We start from the raw sequence: 21,696 nt of genomic DNA, 5'->3' as shown, positions 1-21,696 counted from the left end.
GCGCCTGCTCACCAGTGGCATAGAGCGGGTGTACACCTGTGCCCTGCTGCATCAGCCTCCTGATCTGCAGCACCCACTCTCCAGTGGCATAGAACAGGTGTATACCTGTGCCCTTCTGCATCAGTCTCCCGATCTGCAGCACCTGCTCGCCAGTGGCATAGAGCAGGTGTACACCTCTGCCCTGCTTCATCAGTATCCCGATCTGCAGCACCTCCTCGCCAGTGACATAGAGCAGGTGTACACCTGTGCCCTGCTGCATCAGTCTCCTGATCTGCAGCACCTGCTCTCCAGTGACATAGAGCAGGTGTACACCTGTGCCCTGCTGCATCAGTCTCCTGATCTGCAGCACCTGCTCGCCAGTGGCATAGAGCAGTTGTACACTTTGCCCTGCTGCATCAGTCTCCTGATCTGCAGCAACCACTCTCCAGTGTCATAGAGCAGGTGTACACCTGTGCCCTGCTGCATCAGTATCCTGATATGCAGCAACTGCTCACCAGTGGCATAGACCAGGTGTACACCTGTGCTCTGCTGCATCAGTGTCCTGATATGCAGCAACTGCTCACCAGTGGCATAGAGTAGGTGTACACCTGTGCCCTGCTGCATCAGGCTCCTGATCTGCAGCGCCTGCTCGCCAGTAGCAGAGAGCAGGATCAGGGGTCACATGTGCACTACTGCATCAGTCTCCTGATCTGCAGCACCTGCTCGCCAGTGGCAGAGAGCAGGATCAGGGGTCACCTGTGCCCTGCTGCATCAGTCTCCTGATCTGCAGCGCCTGCTCGCCAGTGACATAGAGCAGGTGTACACCTGTGCCTTGCTGCATCAGTCTCCTGATCTGCAGCACCTGCTCGCCAGTGGCATAGAGCAGGTGTACACCTGTGCCCTGCTGCATCAGTCTCCTGATCTGCAGCACCTGCTCTCCAGTGACATAGAGCAGGTGTACACCTGTGCCCTGCTGCATCAGTATCCTGATCTGCAGCACTTGCTCGCCAGTGGCATAAAGCAGGTGTACACCTGTGCCCTGCTGCATTAGCCTCCTGATCCGCAGCACCTGCTCGCCAATGGCAGAGAGCAGGATCAGCGGTCACCTGTGCCCTGCTGCATCAGTCTCCTGATCTGCAGCGCCTGCTCGCCAGTGACATAGAGCAGGTGTACACCTGTGCCTTGCTGCATCAGTCTCCTGATCTGCAGCACCTGCTCGCCAGTGGCATAGAGCAGGTGTACACCTGTGCCCTGCTGCATCAGTCTCCCGATCTGCAGCACCTGCTCTCCAGTGACATAGAGCAGGTGTACACCTGTGCCCTGCTGCATCAGTCTCCTGATCTGCAGCACCTGCTCGCCAGTGGCATAGAGCAGGTGTACACCTGTGCCCTGCTGCATCAGTCTCTTGATCTACAGCACCTGCTCGCCAGTGGCATAGAGCATTTGTACACCTGTGCCCTGCTGCATCAGTCTCCTGATCTGCAGCAACCACTCTCCAGTGTCATAGAGCAGGTGTACACCTGTGCCCTGCTGCATCAGTGTCCTGATATGCAGCAACTGCTCACCAGTGGCATAGAGCAGGTGTACACCTGTGCCCTGCTGCATCAGGCTCCTGATCTGCAGCGCCTGCTCGCCAGTAGCAGAGAGCATGATCAGGGGTCACATGTGCACTACTACATCAGTCTCCTGATCTGCAGCACCTGCTCGCCAGTGGCAGAGAGCAGGATCAGGGGTCACCTGTGCCCTTCTGCATCAGTCTCCTGATCTTCAGCGCCTGCTCGCCAGTGACATAGAGCAGGTGTACACCTGTGCCTTGCTGCATCAGTCTCCTGATCTGCAGCACCTGCTCGCCAGTGGCATAGAGCAGGTGTACACCTGTGCCCTGCTGCATCAGAATCCCGAACTGCAGCACCTGCTCGCTAGTGGCACAGAGCAGGTGTACACCTGTGCCCTGCTGCATCAGTATCCTGATCTGCAGCATCTCCTCGCCAGTGGCATAGAGTAGGTGTACAACTGTGCCCTGCTGCATCAGTCTCCCGATCTGCAGCACCTGCTCTCCAGTGACATAGAGCAGCTGTACACGTGTGCCCTGCTGCATCAGTCTCCTGATCTGCAACACCTGCTCGTCAGTGGCATAGAGCAGGTGTACACCTGTGCCCTGCTGCATCAGTCTCCTGATCGCCAGCACCTGCTCTCCAGTGACATAGAGCAGGTGTACACCTGTGCCCTGCTGCATCAGTCTCCTGATCTACAGCACCTGCTTGCCAGTGGCATAGAGCTGTTGTACACCTGTGCCCTGCTGCATCACTATCCTGATATGCAGCAACCGTTCTCCAGTGGCATAGAGCAGGTGTACACCTGTGCCCTGCTGCATCAGTATCCTGATATGCAGCAACCGCTCACCAGTGACATAGAGCAGGTGTACACCTGTGCCCTGCTGCATCAGTCTCCTGATCTGCAGCGCCTGCTCGCCAGTAGCACAGAGCAGGATCAGGGGTTACCTGTGCCCTACTGCATCAGTCTCCTGATCTGCAGCACCTGCTCGCCAGTGGCATAGAGCAGGTGTACACCTGTGCCCTGCTGCATCAGTATCCTGATCTGTAGCGCCTGCTCGCCAGTGGCATAGAGCAGGTGTACACCTGTGCCCTGCTGCATCAGTCTCCTGATCTGCAGCACCTGCTCGCCAGTGGCATAGAGCAGGGTCAGGGGTCACCTGTGCACTGCTGCATCAGTATCCTGATATGCAGCAACTGCTCACCAGTGGCATATAGCAGGTGTACACCTGTGCCTTGCTGTATCAGTCTCCTGATCTGCAGCACCTGCTCACCAGTGGCATAAAGCAGGTGTACACCTGTGCACTGCTGCATCAGTCTCCTGATCTGCAGCACCTGCTCGCCAGTGGCATAGAGTAGGTGTACACCTGTGCACTGCTGCATCAGTCTCCTAATCTGCAGCACCTACTCTCCAGTGACATAGACCTGTGCCCTGCTGCATCAGTCTCCTGATCTGCAGCACCTGCTCGCCAGTGGCATAGAGCAGGTGTACACCTGTGCCCTGCTGCATCAGTATCCTGATCTGCAGCACCTGCTCGCCAGTGGCATAGAGCAGTTGTACACCTGTGCCCTGCTGCATCAGTATCCTGATCTGCAGCAACCGCTCTCCAGTGGTATAGAGCAGGTGTACACCTGTGCCCTGCTGCATCAGTATCCTGATATGCAGCAACTGCTCACCAGTGGCATAGAGCAGGTGTACACCTGTGCCCTGCTGAATCAGTATCCTGATCTGCAGCGCCTGCTCGCCAGTGGCATAGAGCAGGTGTACACCTGTGCCCTGCTGCATCAGTCTCCTGATCTGCAGCACCTGCTCGCCAGTGGCATAGAGCAGGATCAGGGGTCACCTGCGCCCTGCTGCATCAGTATCCTGATATGCAGCAACTGCTCACCAGTGACATAGAGCAGGATCAGGGGTCACCTGCGCCCTGCTGCATCAGTATCCTGATCTGCAGCGCCTGCTCGCCAGTGGCATAGAGCAGGATCAGGGGTCACCTGTGCCCTGCTGTATCAGCCTCCTGATCTGCAGTACCCACTCTCCAGTGGCATAGAACAGGTGTACACCTGTGCCCTGCTGCATCAGTCTCCTGATCTGCAACATCTGCTCGCCAGTGGCAGAGAGCAGGATCAGGGGTCACCTGTGCCCTGCTGCATCAGTCCCCTGATCTGCAGCACCTGCTCGCCAGTGGCATAGAGCAGTTGTACACCTGTGCCCTGTTGCATCAGTATCCTGATCTGCAGCACCTGCTCGCCAGTGACATAGAGCAGGTGTACACCTGTGCCCTGCTGCATCAGTATCCTGATCTGCAGCACTCGCTCGCCAGTGGCATAAAGCAGGTGTACACCTGTGCCCTGCTGCATCAGTCTCCTGATCTGCAGCACCTGCTCGCCAGTGGCATAGAGCTGGATCAGGGGTCACCTGTGCCCTGCTGCATCAGTCTCCTGATCTGCAGCGCCTGCTCGCCAGTGACATAGAGCAGGTGCACACCTGTGCCTTGCTGCATCAGTCTCCTGATCAGCAGCACCTGCTCGCCAGTGGCATAGAGCTGCTGCATCAGTCTCCTGATCTGCAGTGCCTGCTCGCCAGTGGCATAGAGCAGGTGTACAACTGTGCCTTGCTGCATCAGTCTCCTGATCTGCAGCACCTGCTCGCCAGTGACATAGAGCAGGTGCACACCTGTGCCTTGCTGCATCAGTCTCCTGATCAGCAGCACCTGCTCGCCAGTGGCATAGAGCTGCTGCATCAGTCTCCTGATTTGCAGTGCCTGCTCGCCAGTGGCATAGAGCAGGTGTACACCTGTGCCTTGCTGCATCAGTCTCCTGATCTGCAGCACCTGCTCGCCAGTGGCATAGAGCAGGTGTACACCTGTGCCCTGCTGCATCAGTCTCCCGATCTGCAGCACCTGCTCTCCAGTGACATAGAGCAGGATCAGGGGTCACCTGCGCCCTGCTGCATCAGTATCCTGATATGCAGCAACTGCTCACCAGTGGCATAGAGCAGGTGTACACCTGTGCCCTGCTGCATCAGTATCCTGATCTGCAGCAACTGCTCACCAGTGGCATAGAGCAGGTGTACACCTGTGCCCTGCTGCATCAGTATCCTGATCTGCAGCAACCGCTCTCCAGTGGCATAGAGCAGGTGTACACCTGTGCCCTGCTGCATCAGTATCCTGATATGCAGCAACTGCTCACCAGTGGCATAGACCAGGTGTACACCTGTGCTCTGCTGCATCAGTGTCCTGATATGCAGCAACTGCTCACCAGTGGCATAGAGTAGGTGTACACCTGTGCCCTGCTGCATCAGGCTCCTGATCTGCAGCGCCTGCTCGCCAGTAGCAGAGAGCAGGATCAGGGGTCACATGTGCACTACTGCATCAGTCTCCTGATCTGCAGCACCTGCTCGCCAGTGGCAGAGAGCAGGATCAGGGGTCACCTGTGCCCTGCTGCATCAGTCTCCTGATCTGCAGCGCCTGCTCGCCAGTGACATAGAGCAGGTGTACACCTGTGCCTTGCTGCATCAGTCTCCTGATCTGCAGCACCTGCTCGCCAGTGGCATAGAGCAGGTGTACACCTGTGCCCTGCTGCATCAGTCTCCTGATCTGCAGCACCTGCTCTCCAGTGACATAGAGCAGGTGTACACCTGTGCCCTGCTGCATCAGTATCCTAATCTGCAGCACTTGCTCGCCAGTGGCATAAAGCAGGTGTACACCTGTGCCCTGCTGCATTAGCCTCCTGATCCACAGCACCTGCTCGCCAATGGCAGAGAGCAGGATCAGCGGTCACCTGTGCCCTGCTGCATCAGTCTCCTGATCTGCAGCGCCTGCTCGCCAGTGACATAGAGCAGGTGTACACCTGTGCCTTGCTGCATCAGTCTCCTGATCTGCAGCACCTGCTCGCCAGTGGCATAGAGCAGGTGTACACCTGTGCCCTTCTGCATCAGTCTCCCGATCTGCAGCACCTGCTCGCCAGTGGCATAGAGCAGGTGTACACCTGTGCCCTGCTGCATCAGTATCCCGATCTGCAGCACCTCCTCGCCAGTGACATAGAGCAGGTGTACACCTGTGCCCTGCTGCATCAGTCTCCCGATCTGCAGCACCTGCTCTCCAGTGACATAGAGCAGGTGTACACCTGTGCCCTGCTGCATCAGTCTCCTGATCTGCAGCACCTGCTCGCCAGTGGCATAGAGCAGGTGTACACCTGTGCCCTGCTGCATCAGTCTCTTGATCTACAGCACCTGCTCACCAGTGGCATAGAGCAGTTGTACACCTGTGCCCTGCTGCATCAGTCTCCTGATCTGCAGCAACCACTCTCCAGTGTCATAGAGCAGGTGTACACCTGTGCCCTGCTGCATCAGTGTCCTGATATGCAGCAACTGCTCACCAGTGGCATAGAGCAGGTGTACACCTGTGCCCTGCTGCATCAGGCTCCTGATCTGCAGCGCCTGCTCGCCAGTAGCAGAGAGCAGGATCAGGGGTCACATGTGCACTACTACATCAGTCTCCTGATCTGCAGCACCTGCTCGCCAGTGGCAGAGAGCAGGATCAGGGGTCACCTGTGCCCTTCTGCATCAGTCTCCTGATCTGCAGCGCCTGCTCGCCAGTGACATAGAGCAGGTGTACACCTGTGCCTTGCTGCATCAGTCTCCTGATCTGCAGCACCTGCTCGCCAGTGGCATAGAGCAGGTGTACACCTGTGCCCTGCTGCATCAGAATCCCGAACTGCAGCACCTGCTCGCTAGTGGCACAGAGCAGGTGTACACCTGTGCCCTGCTGCATCAGTATCCTGATCTGCAGCATCTCCTCGCCAGTGGCATAGAGTAGGTGTACAACTGTGCCCTGCTGCATCAGTCTCCCGATCTGCAGCACCTGCTCTCCAGTGACATAGAGCAGCTGTACACGTGTGCCCTGCTGCATCAGTCTCCTGATCTGCAACACCTGCTCGTCAGTGGCATAGAGCAGGTGTACACCTGTGCCCTGCTGCATCAGTCTCCTGATCTGAAGCACCTGCTCTCCAGTGACATAGAGCAGGTGTACACCTGTGCCCTGCTGCATTAGTCTCCTGATCTACAGCACCTGCTTGCCAGTGGCATAGAGCTGTTGTACACCTGTGCCCTGCTGCATCAGTATCCTGATATGCAGCAACCGTTCTCCAGTGGCATAGAGCAGGTGTACACCTGTGCCCTGCTGCATCAGTATCCTGATATGCAGCAACCGCTCACATGTGACATAGAGCAGGTGTACACCTGTGCCCTGCTGCATCAGTCTCCTGATCTGCAGCGCCTGCTCGCCAGTAGCAGAGAGCAGGATCAGGGGTTACCTGTGCCCTACTGCATCAGTCTCCTGATCTGCAGCACCTGCTCGCCAGTGGCATAGAGCAGGTGTACACCTGTGCCCTGCTGCATCAGTATCCTGATCTGTAGCGCCTGCTCGCCAGTGGCATAGAGCAGGTGTACACCTGTGCCCTGCTGCATCAGTCTCCGATCTGCAGCACCTGCTCGCCAGTGGCATAGAGCAGGATCAGGGGTCACCTGTGCACTGCTGCATCAGTATCCTGATATGCAGCAACTCCTCACCAGTGGCATAGAGCAGGTGTACACCTGTGCCTTGCTGCATCAGTCTCCTGATCTGCAGCACCTGCTCACCAGTGGCATAAAGCAGGTGTACACCTGTGCACTGCTGCATCAGTCTCCTGATCTGCAGCACCTGCTCGCCAGTGGCATAGAGTAGGTGTACACCTGTGCACTGCTGCATCAGTCTCCTAATCTGCAGCACCTGCTCTCCAGTGACATAGACCGGTGCCCTGCTGCATCAGTCTCCTGATCTGCAGCACCTGCTCGCCAGTGGCATAGAGCAGGTGTACACCTGTGCCCTGCTGCATCAGTATCCTGATCTGCAGCACCTGCTCGCCAGTGGCATAGAGCAGTTGTACACCTGTGCCCTGCTGCATCAGTATCCTGATCTGCAGCAACCACTCTCCAGTGGTATAGAGCAGGTGTACACCTGTGCCCTACTGCATCAGTATCCTGATATGCAGCAACTGCTCACCAGTGGCATAGAGCAGGTTTACACCTGTGCCCTGCTGCATCAGTATCCTGATCTGCAGCGCCTGCTCGCCAGTGGCATAGAGCAGGTGTACACCTGTGCCCTGCTGCATCAGTCTCCTGATCTGCAGCACCTGCTCGCCAGTGGCATAGAGCAGGATCAGGGGTCACCTGCGCCCTGCTGCATCAGTATCCTGATATGCAGCAACTGCTCACCAGTGACATAGAGCAGGATCAGGTGTACACCTGTGCCCTGCTGCATCAGTATCCTGATCTGCAGCGCCTGCTCGCCAGTGGCATAGAGCAGGATCAGGGGTCACCTGTGCCCTGCTGTATCAGCCTCCTGATCTGCAGTACCCACTCTCCAGTGGCATAGAACAGGTGTACACCTGTGCCCTGCTGCATCAGTCTCCTGATCTGCAACATCTGCTCGCCAGTGGCAGAGAGCAGGATCAGGGGTCACCTGTGCCCTGCTGCATCAGTCCCCTGATCTGCAGCACCTGCTCGCCAGTGGCATAGAGCAGTTGTACACCTGTGCCCTGCTGCATCAGTATCCTGATCTGCAGCACCTGCTCGCCAGTGGCATAGAGCAGGTGTACACCTGTGCCCTCCTGCATCAGTCTCCCGATCTGCAGCACCTGCTCGCCAGTGGCATAGAGCAGGTGTACACCTGTGCCCTGCTGCATCAGTATCCCGATCTGCAGCACCTCCTCGCCAGTGACATAGAGCAGGTGTACACCTGTGCCCTGCTGCATCAGTCTCCCGATCTGCAGCACCTGCTCTCCAGTGACATACAGCAGATGTACACCTGTGCCCTGCTGCATCAGTCTCCTGATCTGCAGCACCTGCTCGCCAGTGGCATAGAGCAGGTGTACACCTGTGCCCTGCTGCATCAGTCTCTTGATCTACAGCACCTGCTCGCCAGTGGCATAGAGCATTTGTACACCTGTGCCCTGCTGCATCAGTCTCCTGATCTGCAGCAACCACTCTCCGGTGTCATAGAGCAGGTGTACACCTGTGCCCTGCTGCATCAGTGTCCTGATATGCAGCAACTGCTCACCAGTGGCATAGAGCAGGTGTACACCTGTGCCCTGCTGCATCAGGCTCCTGATCTGCAGCGCCTGCTCGCCAGTAGCAGAGAGCATGATCAGGGGTCACATGTGCACTACTACATCAGTCTCCTGATCTGCAGCACCTGCTCGCCAGTGGCAGAGAGCAGGATCAGGGGTCACCTGTGCCCTTCTGCATCAGTCTCCTGATCTGCAGCGCCTGCTCGCCAGTGACATAGAGCAGGTGTACACCTGTGCCTTGCTGCATCAGTCTCCTGATCTGCAGCACCTGCTCGCCAGTGCCATAGAGCAGGTGTACACCTGTGCCCTGCTGCATCAGAATCCCGAACTGCAGCACCTGCTCGCTAGTGGCACAGAGCAGGTGGACACCTGTGCCCTGCTGCATCAGTATCCTGATCTGCAGCATCTCCTCGCCAGTGGCATAGAGTAGGTGTACAACTGTGCCCTGCTGCATCAGTCTCCCGATCTGCAGCACCTGCTCTCCAGTGACATAGAGCAGCTGTACACGTGTGCCCTGCTGCATCAGTCTCCTGATCTGCAACACCTGCTCGTCAGTGGCATAGAGCAGGTGTACACCTGTGCCCTGCTGCATCAGTCTCCTGATCTGCAGCACCTGCTCTCCAGTGACATAGAGCAGGTGTACACCTGTGCCCTGCTGCATCAGTCTCCTGATCTACAGCACCTGCTTGCCAGTGGCATAGAGCTGTTGTACACCTGTGCCCTGCTGCATCAGTATCCTGATATGCAGCAACCGTTCTCCAGTGGCATAGAGCAGGTGTACACCTGTGCCCTGCTGCATCAGTATCCTGATATGCAGCAACCGCTCACCAGTGACATAGAGCAGGTGTACACCTGTGCCCTGCTGCATCAGTCTCCTGATCTGCAGCGCCTGCTCGCCAGTAGCAGAGAGCAGGATCAGGGGTTACCTGTGCCCTACTGCATCAGTCTCCTGATCTGCAGCACCTGCTCGCCAGTGGCATAGAGCAGGTGTACACCTGTGCCCTGCTGCATCAGTATCCTGATCTGTAGCGCCTGCTCGCCAGTGGCATAGAGCAGGTGTACACCTGTGCCCTGCTGCATCAGTCTCTAGATCTGCAGCACCTGCTCGCCAGTGGCATAGAGCAGGATCAGGGGTCACCTGTGCACTGCTGCATCAGTATCCTGATATGCAGCAACTGCTCACCAGTGGCATAGAGCAGGTGTACACCTGTGCCTTGCTGCATCAGTCTCCTGATCTGCAGCACCTGCTCACCAGTGGCATAAAGCAGGTGTACACCTGTGCACTGCTGCATCAGTCTCCTGATCTGCAGCACCTGCTCGCCAGTGGCATAGAGTAGGTGTACACCTGTGCATTTCTGCATCAGTCTCCTAATCTGCAGCACCTGCTCTCCAGTGACATAGACCTGTGCCCTGCTGCATCAGTCTCCTGATCTGCAGCACCTGCTCGCCAGTGGCATAGAGCAGGTGTACACCTGTGCCCTGCTGCATCAGTATCCTGATCTGCAGCACCTGCTCGCCAGTGGCATAGAGCAGTTGTACACCTGTGCCCTGCTGCATCAGTATCCTGATCTGCAGCAACCGCTCTCCAGTGGTATAGAGCAGGTGTACACCTGTGCCCTGCTGCATCAGTATCCTGATATGCAGCAACTGCTCACCAGTGGCATAGAGCAGGTGTACACCTGTGCCCTGCTGAATCAGTATCCTGATCTGCAGCACCTGCTCGCCAGTGGCATAGAGCAGGATCAGGGGTCACCTGCGCCCTGCTGCATCAGTATCCTGATATGCAGCAACTGCTCACCAGTGACATAGAGCAGGATCAGGGGTCACCTGCGCCCTGCTGCATCAGTATCCTGATCTGCAGCGCCTGCTCGCCAGTGGCATAGAGCAGGATCAGGGGTCACCTGTGCCCTGCTGTATCAGCCTCCTGATCTGCAGTACCCACTCTCCAGTGGCATAGAACAGGTGTACACCTGTTCCCTGCTGCATCAGTCTCCTGATCTGCAACATCTGCTCGCCAGTGGCAGAGAGCAGGATCAGGGGTCACCTGTGCCCTGCTGCATCAGTCCCCTGATCTGCAGCACCTGCTCACCAGTGGCATAGAGCAGTTGTACACCTGTGCCCTGCTGCATCAGTATCCTGATCTGCAGCACCTGCTCGCCAGTGACATAGAGCAGGTGTACACCTGTGCCCTGCTGCATCAGTATCCTGATCTGCAGCACTCGCTCGCCAGTGGCATAAAGCAGGTGTACACCTGTGCCCTGCTGCATCAGTCTCCTGATCTGCAGCACCTGCTCGCCAGTGGCAGAGAGCTGGATCAGGGGTCACCTGTGCCCTGCTGCATCAGTCTCCTGATCTGCAGCGCCTGCTCGCCAGTGACATAGAGCAGGTGCACACCTGTGCCTTGCTGCATCAGTCTCCTGATCAGCAGCACCTGCTCGCCAGTGGCATAGAGCTGCTGCATCAGTCTCCTGATCTGCAGTGCCTGCTCGCCAGTGGCATAGAGCAGGTGTACAACTGTGCCTTGCTGCATCAGTCTCCTGATCTGCAGCACCTGCTCGCCAGTGACATAGAGCAGGTGCACACCTGTGCCTTGCTGCATCAGTCTCCTGATCAGCAGCACCTGCTCGCCAGTGGCATAGAGCTGCTGCATCAGTCTCCTGATCTGCAGTGCCTGCTCGCCAGTGGCATAGAGCAGGTGTACACCTGTGCCTTGCTGCATCAGTCTCCTGATCTGCAGCACCTGCTCGCCGGTGGCATAGAGCAGGTGTACACCTGTGCCCTGCTGCATCAGTCTCCCGATCTGCAGCACCTGCTCTCCAGTGACATAGAGCAGGATCAGGGGTCACCTGCGCCCTGCTGCATCAGTATCCTGATATGCAGCAACTGCTCACCAGTGGCATAGAGCAGGTGTACACCTGTGCCCTGCTGCATCAGTATCCTGATCTGCAGCAACTGCTCACCAGTGGCATAGAGCAGGTGTACACCTGTGCCCTGCTGCATCAGTATCCTGATCTGCAGCAACCGCTCTCCAGTGGCATAGAGCAGGTGTACATCTGTGCCCTGCTGCATCAGTATCCTGATATGCAGCAACTGCTCACCAGTGGCATAGACCAGGTGTACACCTGTGCTCTGCTGCATCAGTGTCCTGATATGCAGCAACTGCTCACCAGTGGCATAGAGTAGGTGTACACCTGTGCCCTGCTGCATCAGGCTCCTGATCTGCAGCGCCTGCTCGCCAGTAGCAGAGAGCAGGATCAGGGGTCACATGTGCACTACTGCATCAGTCTCCTGATCTGCAGCACCTGCTCGCCAGTGGCAGAGAGCAGGATCAGGGGTCACCTGTGCCCTGCTGCATCAGTCTCCTGATCTGCAGCGCCTGCTCGCCAGTGACATAGAGCAGGTGTACACCTGTGCCTTGCTGCATCAGTCTCCTGATCTGCAGCACCTGCTCGCCAGTGGCATAGAGCAGGTGTACACCTGTGCCCTGCTGCATCAGTCTCCTGATCTGAAGCACCTGCTCTCCAGTGACATAGAGCAGGTGTACACCTGTGCCCTGCTGCATCAGTATCCTGATCTGCAGCACTTGCTCGCCAGTGGCATAAAGCAGGTGTACACCTGTCCCCTGCTGCATTAGCCTCCTGATCCGCAGCACCTGCTCGCCAATGGCAGAGAGCAGGATCAGCGGTCACCTGTGCCCTGCTGCATCAGTTTCCTGATCTGCAGCGCCTGCTCGCCAGTGACATAGAGCAGGTGTACACCTGTGCCTTGCTGCATCAGTCTCCTGATCTGCAGCACCTGCTCGCCAGTGGCATAGAGCAGGTGTACACCTGTGCCCTTCTGCATCAGTCTCCCGATCTGCAGCACCTGCTCGCCAGTGGCATAGAGCAGGTGTACACCTGTGCCCTGCTGCATCAGTATCCCGATCTGCAGCACCTCCTCGCCAGTGACATAGAGCAGGTGTACACCTGTGCCCTGCTGCATCAGTCTCCCGATCTGCAGCACCTGCTCTCCAGTGACATAGAGCAGGTGTACACCTGTGCCCTGCTGCATCAGTCTCCTGATCTGCAGCACCTGCTCGCCAGTGGCATAGAGCAGGTGTACACCTGTGCCCTGCTGCATCAGTCTCTTGATCTACAGCACCTGCTCGCCAGTGGCATAGAGCAGTTGTACACCTGTGCCCTGCTGCATCAGTCTCCTGATCTGCAGCAACCACTCTCCAGTGTCATAGAGCAGGTGTACACCTGTGCCCTGCTGCATCAGTGTCCTTATATGCAGCAACTGCTCACCAGTGGCATAGAGCAGGTGTACACCTGTGCCCTGCTGCATCAGGCTCCTGATCTGCAGCACCTGCTCGCCAGTAGCAGAGAGCAGGATCAGGGGTCACATGTGCACGACTACATCAGTCTCCTGATCTGCAGCACCTGCTCGCCAGTGGCAGAGAGCAGGATCAGGGGTCACCTGTGCCCTTCTGCATCAGTCTCCTGATCTGCAGCGCCTGCTCGCCAGTGACATAGAGCAGGTGTACACCTGTGCCTTGCTGCATCAGTCTCCTGATCTGCAGCACCTGCTCGCCAGTGGCATAGAGCAGGTGTACACCTGTGCCCTGCTGCATCAGAATCCCGAACTGCAGCACCTGCTCGCTAGTGGCACAGAGCAGGTGTACACCTGTGCCCTGCTGCATCAGTATCCTGATCTGCAGCATCTCCTCGCCAGTGGCATAGAGTAGGTGTACAACTGTGCCCTGCTGCATCAGTCTCCCGATCTGCAGCACCTGCTCTCCAGTGACATAGAGCAGCTGTACACGTGTGCCCTGCTGCATCAGTCACCTGATCTGCAACACCTGCTCGTCAGTGGCATAGAGCAGGTGTACACCTGTGCCCTGCTGCATCAGTCTCCTGATCTGCAGCACCTGCTCTCCAGTGACATAGAGCAGGTGTACACCTGTGCCCTGCTGCATCAGTCTCCTGATCTACAGCACCTGCTTGCCAGTGGCATAGAGCTGTTGTACACCTGTGCCCTGCTGCATCAGTATCCTGATATGCAGCAACCATTCTCCAGTGGCATAGAGCAGGTGTACACCTGTGCCCTGCTGCATCAGTATCCTGATATGCAGCAACTGCTCACCAGTGACATAGAGCAGGTGTACACCTGTGCCCTGCTGCATCAGTCTCCTGATCTGCAGCGCCTGCTCGCCAGTGGCATAGAGCAGGTGTACACCTGTGCCCTGCTGCATCAGTATCCTGATCTGTAGCGCCTGCTCGCCATTGGCATAGAGCAGGTGTACACCTGTGCCCTGCTGCATCAGTCTCCTGATCTGCAGCACCTGCTCGCCAGTGGCATAGAGCAGGTGTACACCTGTGCCCTGCTGCATCAGTATCCTGATCTGTAGCGCCTGCTCGCCATTGGCATAGAGCAGGTGTACACCTGTGCCCTGCTGCATCAGTCTCCTGATCTGCAGCACCTGCTCGCCAGTGGCATAGAGCAGGATCAGGGGTCACCTGTGCACTGCTGCATCAGTATCCTGATATGCAGCAACTGCTCACCAGTGGCATAGAGCAGGTGTACACCTGTGCCTTGCTGCATCAGTCTCCTGATCTGCAGCACCTGCTCACCAGTGGCATAAAGCAGGTTGTACACCTGTGCACTGCTGCATCAGTCTCCTGATCTGCAGCACCTGCTCGCCAGTGGCATAGAGTAGGTGTACACCTGTGCACTGCTGCATCAGTCTCCTAATCTGCAGCACCTGCTCTCCAGTGACATAGACCTGTGCCCTGCTGCATCAGTCTCCTGATCTGCAGCACCTGCTCGCCAGTGGCATAGAGCAGGTGTACACCTGTGCCCTGCTGCATCAGTATCCTGATCTGCAGCACCTGCTCGCCAGTGGCATAGAGCAGTTGTACACCTGTGCCCTGCTGCATCAGTATCCTGATCTGCAGCAACCGCTCTCCAGTGGTATAGAGCAGGTGTACACCTGTGCCCTGCTGCATCAGTATCCTGATATGCAGCAACTGCTCACCAGTGGCATAGAGCAGGTGTACACCTGTGCCCTGCTGCATCAGTATCCTGATCTGCAGCGCCTGCTCGCCAGTGGCATAGAGCAGGTGTACACCTGTGCCCTGCTGCATCAGTCTCCTGATCTGCAGCACCTGCTCGCCAGTGGCATAGAGCAGGATCAGGGGTCACCTGCGCCCTGCTGCATCAGTATCCTGATATGCAGCAACTGCTCACCAGTGACATAGAGCAGGATCAGGGGTCACCTGCGCCCTGCTGCATCAGTATCCTGATCTGCAGCGCCTGCTCGCCAGTGGCATAGAGCAGGATCAGGGGTCACCTGTGCCCTGCTGTATCAGCCTCCTGATATGCAGTACCCACTCTCCAGTGGCATAGAACAGGTGTACACCTGTGCCCTGCTGCATCAGTCTCCTGATCTGCAACACCTGCTCGCCAGTGGCAGAGAGCAGGATCAGGGGTCACCTGTGCCCTGCTGCATCAGTCCCCTGATCTGCAGCACCTGCTCGCCAGTGGCATAGAGCAGTTGTACACCTGTGCCCTGCTGCATCAGTATCCTGATCTGCAGCACCTGCTCGCCAGTGACATAGAGCAGGTGTACACCTGTGCCCTGCTGCATCAGTCTCCTGATCTGCAGCACCTGCTCGCCAGTGGCAGAGAGCTGGATCAGGGGTCACCTGTGCCCTGCTGCATCAGTCTCCTGATCTGCAGCGCCTGCTCGCCAGTGACATAGAGCAGGTGCACACCTGTGCCTTGCTGCATCAGTCTCCTAATCAGCAGCACCTGCTCGCCAGTGGCATAGAGCTGCTGCATCAGTCTCCTGATCTGCAGTGCCTGCTCACCAGTGGCATAGAGCAGGTGTACAACTGTGCCTTGCTGCATCAGTCTCCTGATCTGCAGCACCTGCTCGCCAGTGACATAGAGCAGGTGCACACCTGTGCCTTGCTGCATCAGTCTCCTGATCAGCAGCACCTGCTCGCCAGTGGCATAGAGCTGCTGCATCAGTCTCCTGATCTGCAGTGCCTGCTCGCCAGTGGCATAGAGCAGGTGTACACCTGTGCCTTGCTGCATCAGTCTCCTGATCTGCAGCACCTGCTCGCCAGTGGCATAGAGCAGGTGTACACCTGTGCCCTGCTGCATCAGTCTCCCGATCTGCAGCACCTGCTCTCCAGTGACATAGAGCAGGATCAGGTGTCACCTGCGCCCTGCTGCATCAGTATCCTGATATGCAGCAACTGCTCACCAGTGGCATAGAGCAGGTGTACACCTGTGCCCTGCTGCATCAGTATCCTGATCTGCAGCAACTGCTCACCAGTGGCATAGAGCAGGTGTACACCTGTGCCCTGCTGCATCAGTATCCTGATCTGCAGCAACCACTCTCCAGTGGCATAGAGCAGGTGTACACCTGTGCCCTGCTGCATCAGTATCCTGATATGCAGCAACCGCTCACCAGTGGCATAGAGCAGGTGTACACCTGTGCCCTGCTGCATCAGTCTCCTGATCTGCAGCACCTGCTCTCCAGTGACATAGAGCAGGTGTACACCTGTGCCCTGCTGCATCAGTCTCCTGATCTGCAGCACCTGCTCGCCAGTGGCATAGAGCAGGTGTACACCTGTGCCCTGCTGCATCAGTCTCCTGATCTGCAGCACCTGCTCGTCAGTGGCATAGAGCAGGATCAGGGGTCACCTGCGCCCTGCTGCATCAGTATCCTGATATGCAGCAACTGCTCACCAGTGGCATAGAGCAGGATCAGGGGTCACCTGCACCCTGCTGCATCAGTATCCTGATCTGCAGCGCCTGCTCACCAGTGGCATAGAGCGGGTGTACACCTGTGCCCTGCTGCATCAGCCTCCTGATCTGCAGCACCCACTCTCCAGTGGCATAGAACAGGTGTATACCTGTGCCCTGCTGCATCAGTCTCCTGATATGCAGCAACTGCTCACCAGTGGCATAGAGCAGGATCAGGGGTCACCTGTGCCCTGCTGCATCAGTCTCCTGATGTGCAACAACTGTTCGCCAGTGGCAGAGAGCAGGATCAGGGGTCACCTGTGCCCTGCTGCATCAGTCTTCTGATCTGCAACACCTGCTCGCCAGTAGCAGAGAGCAGGATCAGGGATCACCTGTGCCCTGCTGCATCAGTCTCCTGATCTGCAGTGCCTGCTCGCCAGTGGCCTAGAGCAGTTGTACACCTGTGCCCTGCTGCATCAGTATCCTGATCTGCAGCACCTGCTCGCCAGTGACATAGAGCAGGTGTACACCTGTGCCCTGCTGCATCAGTCTCCTGATCTGCAGCACCTGCTCACCAGTGGCATAAAGCAGGTGTACACCTGTGCCCTGCTGCATCAGTATCCCGATCTGCAGCACCTCCTCGCCAGTGGCATAGAGCAGGTGTACACCTGTGCCCTGCTGCATCAGTCTCCCGATCTGCAGCACCTGCTCGCCAGTGGCATAGAGCATGTGTACACCTGTGCCCTGCTGCATCAGTCTCCTGATCTGCAGCAACTGCTCTCCAGTGACATAGAGCAGGTGTACACCTGTGCCCTGCTGCATCAGTCTCCTGATCTACAGCGCCTGCTCGCCAGTAGCAGAGAGCAGGATCAGGGGTCACCTGTGCCCTGCTGCATCAGTCTCCTGATCTGCAACAACTGCTCGCCAGTGGCAGAGAGCAGGTGTACACCTGTGCCCTGCTGCATAAGTCTCCTGATCTGCAGCACCTGCTCGCCAGTGGCAGAGAGCAGGATCAGGGGTCACCTGTGTCCTGCTGCATCAGTCTCCTGATCTGCAGTGCCTGCTCGCCAGTGACATAGAGCAGGTGTACACCTGTGCCTTACTGCATCAGTCTCCTGATTTGCAGCACCTACTCGCCAGTGGCATAGAGCAGGTGTACACCTGTGCCCTGCTGCATCAGTATCCCGATCTGCAGCACGTGCTCGCCAGTGGCATAGAGCATGTGTACACCTGTGCCCTGCTGCATCAGTATCCTGATCTGCAGCACCTCCTCGTCGGTGACATAGAGCAGGTGTACACCTGTGCCCTGCTGCATCAGTCTCCCGATCTGCAGCACCTGCTCGCCAGTGGCATAGAGCAGGTGTACACCTGTGACCTGCTGCATCAGTCTCCTGATCTGCAGCAACTGCTCTCCAGTGACATAGAGCAGGTGTACACCTGTGCCCTGCTGCATCAGTCTCCTGATCTACAGCACCTGCTCGCCAGTGGCATAGAGCAGTTGTACACCTGTGCCCTGCTGCATCAGTATCCTGATCTGCAGCAACCGCTCTCCAGTGGCATAGAGCAGGTTTACACCTGTGCCCTGCTGCATCAGTCTCCTGATCTGCAGCGCCTGCTCCCCAGTAGCAGAGAGCAGGATCAGGGGTCACCTGTGCCCTACTGCATCAGTCTCCTGATCTGCAGCACCTGCTCGTCAGTGGCATAGAGCAGGATCAGGGGTCACCTGCGCCCTGCTGCATCAGTATCCTGATATGCAGCAACTGCTCACCAGTGGCATAGAGCAGGATCAGGGGTCACCTGCACCCTGCTGCATCAGTATCCTGATCTGCAGCGCCTGCTCACCAGTGGCATAGAGCGGGTGTACACCTGTGCCCTGCTGCATCAGCCTCCTGATCTGCAGCACCCACTCTCCAGTGGCATAGAACAGGTGTATACCTGTGCCCTGCTGCATCAGTCTCCTGATATGCAGCAACTGCTCACCAGTGGCATAGAGCAGGATCAGGGGTCACCTGTGCCCTGCTGCATCAGTCTCCTGATCAGCAACAACTGTTCGCCAGTGGCAGAGAGCAGGATCAGGGGTCACCTGTGCCCTGCTGCATCAGTCTTCTGATCTGCAACACCTGCTCGCCAGTAGCAGAGAGCAGGATCAGGGATCACCTGTGCCCTGCTGCATCAGTCTCCTGATCTGCAGCACCTGCTCGCCAGTGACATAGAGCAGGTGTACACCTGTGCCCTGCTGCATCAGTCTCCTGATCTGCAGCACCTGCTCACCAGTGGCATAAAGCAGGTGTACACCTGTGCCCTGCTGCATCAGTATCCCGATCTGCAGCACCTCCTCGCCAGTGGCATAGAGCAGGTGTACACCTGTGCCCTGCTGCATCAGTCTCCCGATCTGCAGCACCTGCTCGCCAGTGGCATAGAGCATGTGTACACCTGTGCCCTGCTGCATCAGTCTCCTGATCTGCAGCAACTGCTCTCCAGTGACATAGAGCAGGTGTACACCTGTGCCCTGCTGCATCAGTCTCCTGATCTACAGCGCCTGCTCGCCAGTAGCAGAGAGCAGGATCAGGGGTCACATGTGCCCTGCTGCATCAGTCTCCTGATCTGCAACAACTGCTCGCCAGTGGCAGAGAGCAGGTGTACACCTGTGCCCTGCTGCATAAGTCTCCTGATCTGCAGCACCTGCTCGCCAGTGGCAGAGAGCAGGATCAGGGGTCACCTGTGTCCTGCTGCATCAGTCTCCTGATCTGCAGTGCCTGCTCGCCAGTGACATAGAGCAGGTGTACACCTGTGCCTTACTGCATCAGTCTCCTGATTTGCAGCACCTACTCGCCAGTGGCATAGAGCAGGTGTACACCTGTGCCCTGCTGCATCAGTATCCCGATCTGCAGCACGTGCTCGCCAGTGGCATAGAGCAGGTGTACACATGTGCCCTGCTGCATCAGTATCCTGATCTGCAGCACCTCCTCGTCAGTGACATAGAGCAGGTGTACACCTGTGCCCTGCTGCATCAGTCTCCCGATCTGCAGCACCTGCTCGCCAGTGGCATAGAGCAGGTGTACACCTGTGACCTGCTGCATCAGTCTCCTGATCTGCAGCAACTGCTCTCCAGTGACATAGAGCAGGTGTACACCTGTGCCCTGCTGCATCAGTCTCCTGATCTACAGCACCTGCTCGCCAGTGGCATAGAGCAGTTGTACACCTGTGCCCTGCTGCATCAGTATCCTGATCTGCAGCAACCGCTCTCCAGTGGCATAGAGCAGGTTTACACCTGTGCCCTGCTGCATCAGTCTCCTGATCTGCAGCGCCTGCTCCCCAGTAGCAGAGAGCAGGATCAGGGGTCACCTGTGCCCTACTGCATCAGTCTCCTGATCTGAAGCACCTGCTCGCCAGTGGCAGAGGGCAGGATCAGGGGTCACCTGTGCCCTGATGCATCAGTCTCCTGATCTGCAGCGCCTGCTCGCCAATAATATAGAGCAGGTGTACACCTGTGCCTTGCTGCATCAGTCTCCTGATCTGCAGAACCTGCTCACCAGTGGCATAGAGGAGGTGTACACCTGTGCCATGCTGCATCAGTATCCCGATCTGCAGCACCTGCTCGCCAGTGGCATAGAGCAGGTGTACACCTGTGCCCTGCTGCATCAGTATCCCGATCTGCAGCACCTCCTCGCCAGTGGCTTAGAGCAGGTGTACACCTGTGCCCTGCTGCACCAGTCTCCTGATCTGCAGCACCTGCTCTCCAGTGACATAGAGCAGGTGTACACCTGTGCCCCGCTGCATCAGTCTCCTGATCTGCAGCACCTGCTCGTCAGTGGCATAGAGCAGGATCAGGGGTCACCTGTGCCCTGCTGCATCAGCCTCCTGATCTGCAGCACCCACTCTCCAGTGGCATAGAACAGGTGTACACCTGTGCCTTGCTGCATCAGTCTCCAGATCTGCAGTACCTGCTCACCAGTGGCATAGAGCAGATGTACACCTGTGCCCTGCTGCATCAGTATCCTGATCTGCAGCACCCGCTCTCCAGTGACATAGAGCAGGTGTACACCTGTGCCCTGCTGCATCAGTCTCCTGATCTGCAGCACCTGCTCTCCAGTGACATAGAGCAGTTGTACACCTGTGCCCTGCTGCATCAGTATCCTGATCTGCAGCACTTGCTCGCCAGTGGCATACAGCAGGTGTACACCTGTGCACTGCTGCATCAGTCTCCTGATCTGCAGCACCTGCTCGCCAGTGGCAGAGAGCAGGATCAGGGGTCACCTGTGCCCTGCTGCATTAGTCTCCTGATCTGCTGCGCCTGCTTGCCAGTGGCATAGAGCTGATGCATCAGTCTCCCGATCTGCAGCACCTGCTCTCCAGTGACATAGAGCAGGTGTACACCTGTGCCCTGCTGCATCAGTCTCCTGATCTGAAGCACCTGCTCACCAGTGGCCTAGAGCAGTTGTACACCTGTGCCGTGCTGCATCAGGCTCCTGATCTGCAGCGCCTGCTCGCCAGTAGCAGAGAGCAGGATCAGGGGTCACATGTGCACTACTACATCAGTCTCCTGATCTGCAGCACCTGCTCGCCAGTGGCAGAGAGCAGGATCAGGGGTCACCTGTGCCCTTCTGCATCAGTCTCCTGATCTGCAGCGCCTGCTCGCCAGTGACATAGAGCAGGTGTACACCTGTGCCTTGCTGCATCAGTCTCCTGATCTGCAGCACCTGCTCGCCAGTGGCATAGAGCAGGTGTACACCTGTGCCCTGCTGCATCAGAATCCCGAATTGCAGCACCTGCTCGCTAGTGGCACAGAGCAGGTGTACACCTGTGCCCTGCTGCATCAGTATCCTGATCTGCAGCATCTCCTCGCCAGTGGCATAGAGTAGGTGTACAACTGTGCCCTGCTGCATCAGTCTCCCGATCTGCAGCACCTGCTCTCCAGTGACATAGAGCAGCTGTACACGTGTGCCCTGCTGCATCAGTCTCCTGATCTGCAACACCTGCTCGTCAGTGGCATAGAGCAGGTGTACACCTGTGCCCTGCTGCATCAGTCTCCTGATCTGCAGCACCTGCTCTCCAGTGACATAGAGCAGGTGTACACCTGTGCCCTGCTGCATCAGTCTCCTGATCTGCAGCACCTGCTTGCCAGTGGCATAGAGCTGTTGTACACCTGTGCCCTGCTGCATCAGTATCCTGATATGCAGCAACCGTTCTCCAATGGCATAGAGCAGGTGTACACCTGTGCCCTGCTGCATCAGTATCCTGATATGCAGCAACCGCTCACCAGTGACATAGAGCAGGTGTACACCTGTGCCCTGCTGCATCAGTCTCCTGATCTGCAGCG

The sequence above is a fragment of the Ambystoma mexicanum genome, chromosome 12, assembly GCF_040938575.1.
Source record: "Ambystoma mexicanum isolate Mex_15411 chromosome 12, UKY_AmexF1_1, whole genome shotgun sequence".
In the NCBI taxonomy this organism is placed as follows: domain Eukaryota; kingdom Metazoa; phylum Chordata; class Amphibia; order Caudata; family Ambystomatidae; genus Ambystoma; species Ambystoma mexicanum.
This window is presented reverse-complemented; position numbering follows the sequence as displayed.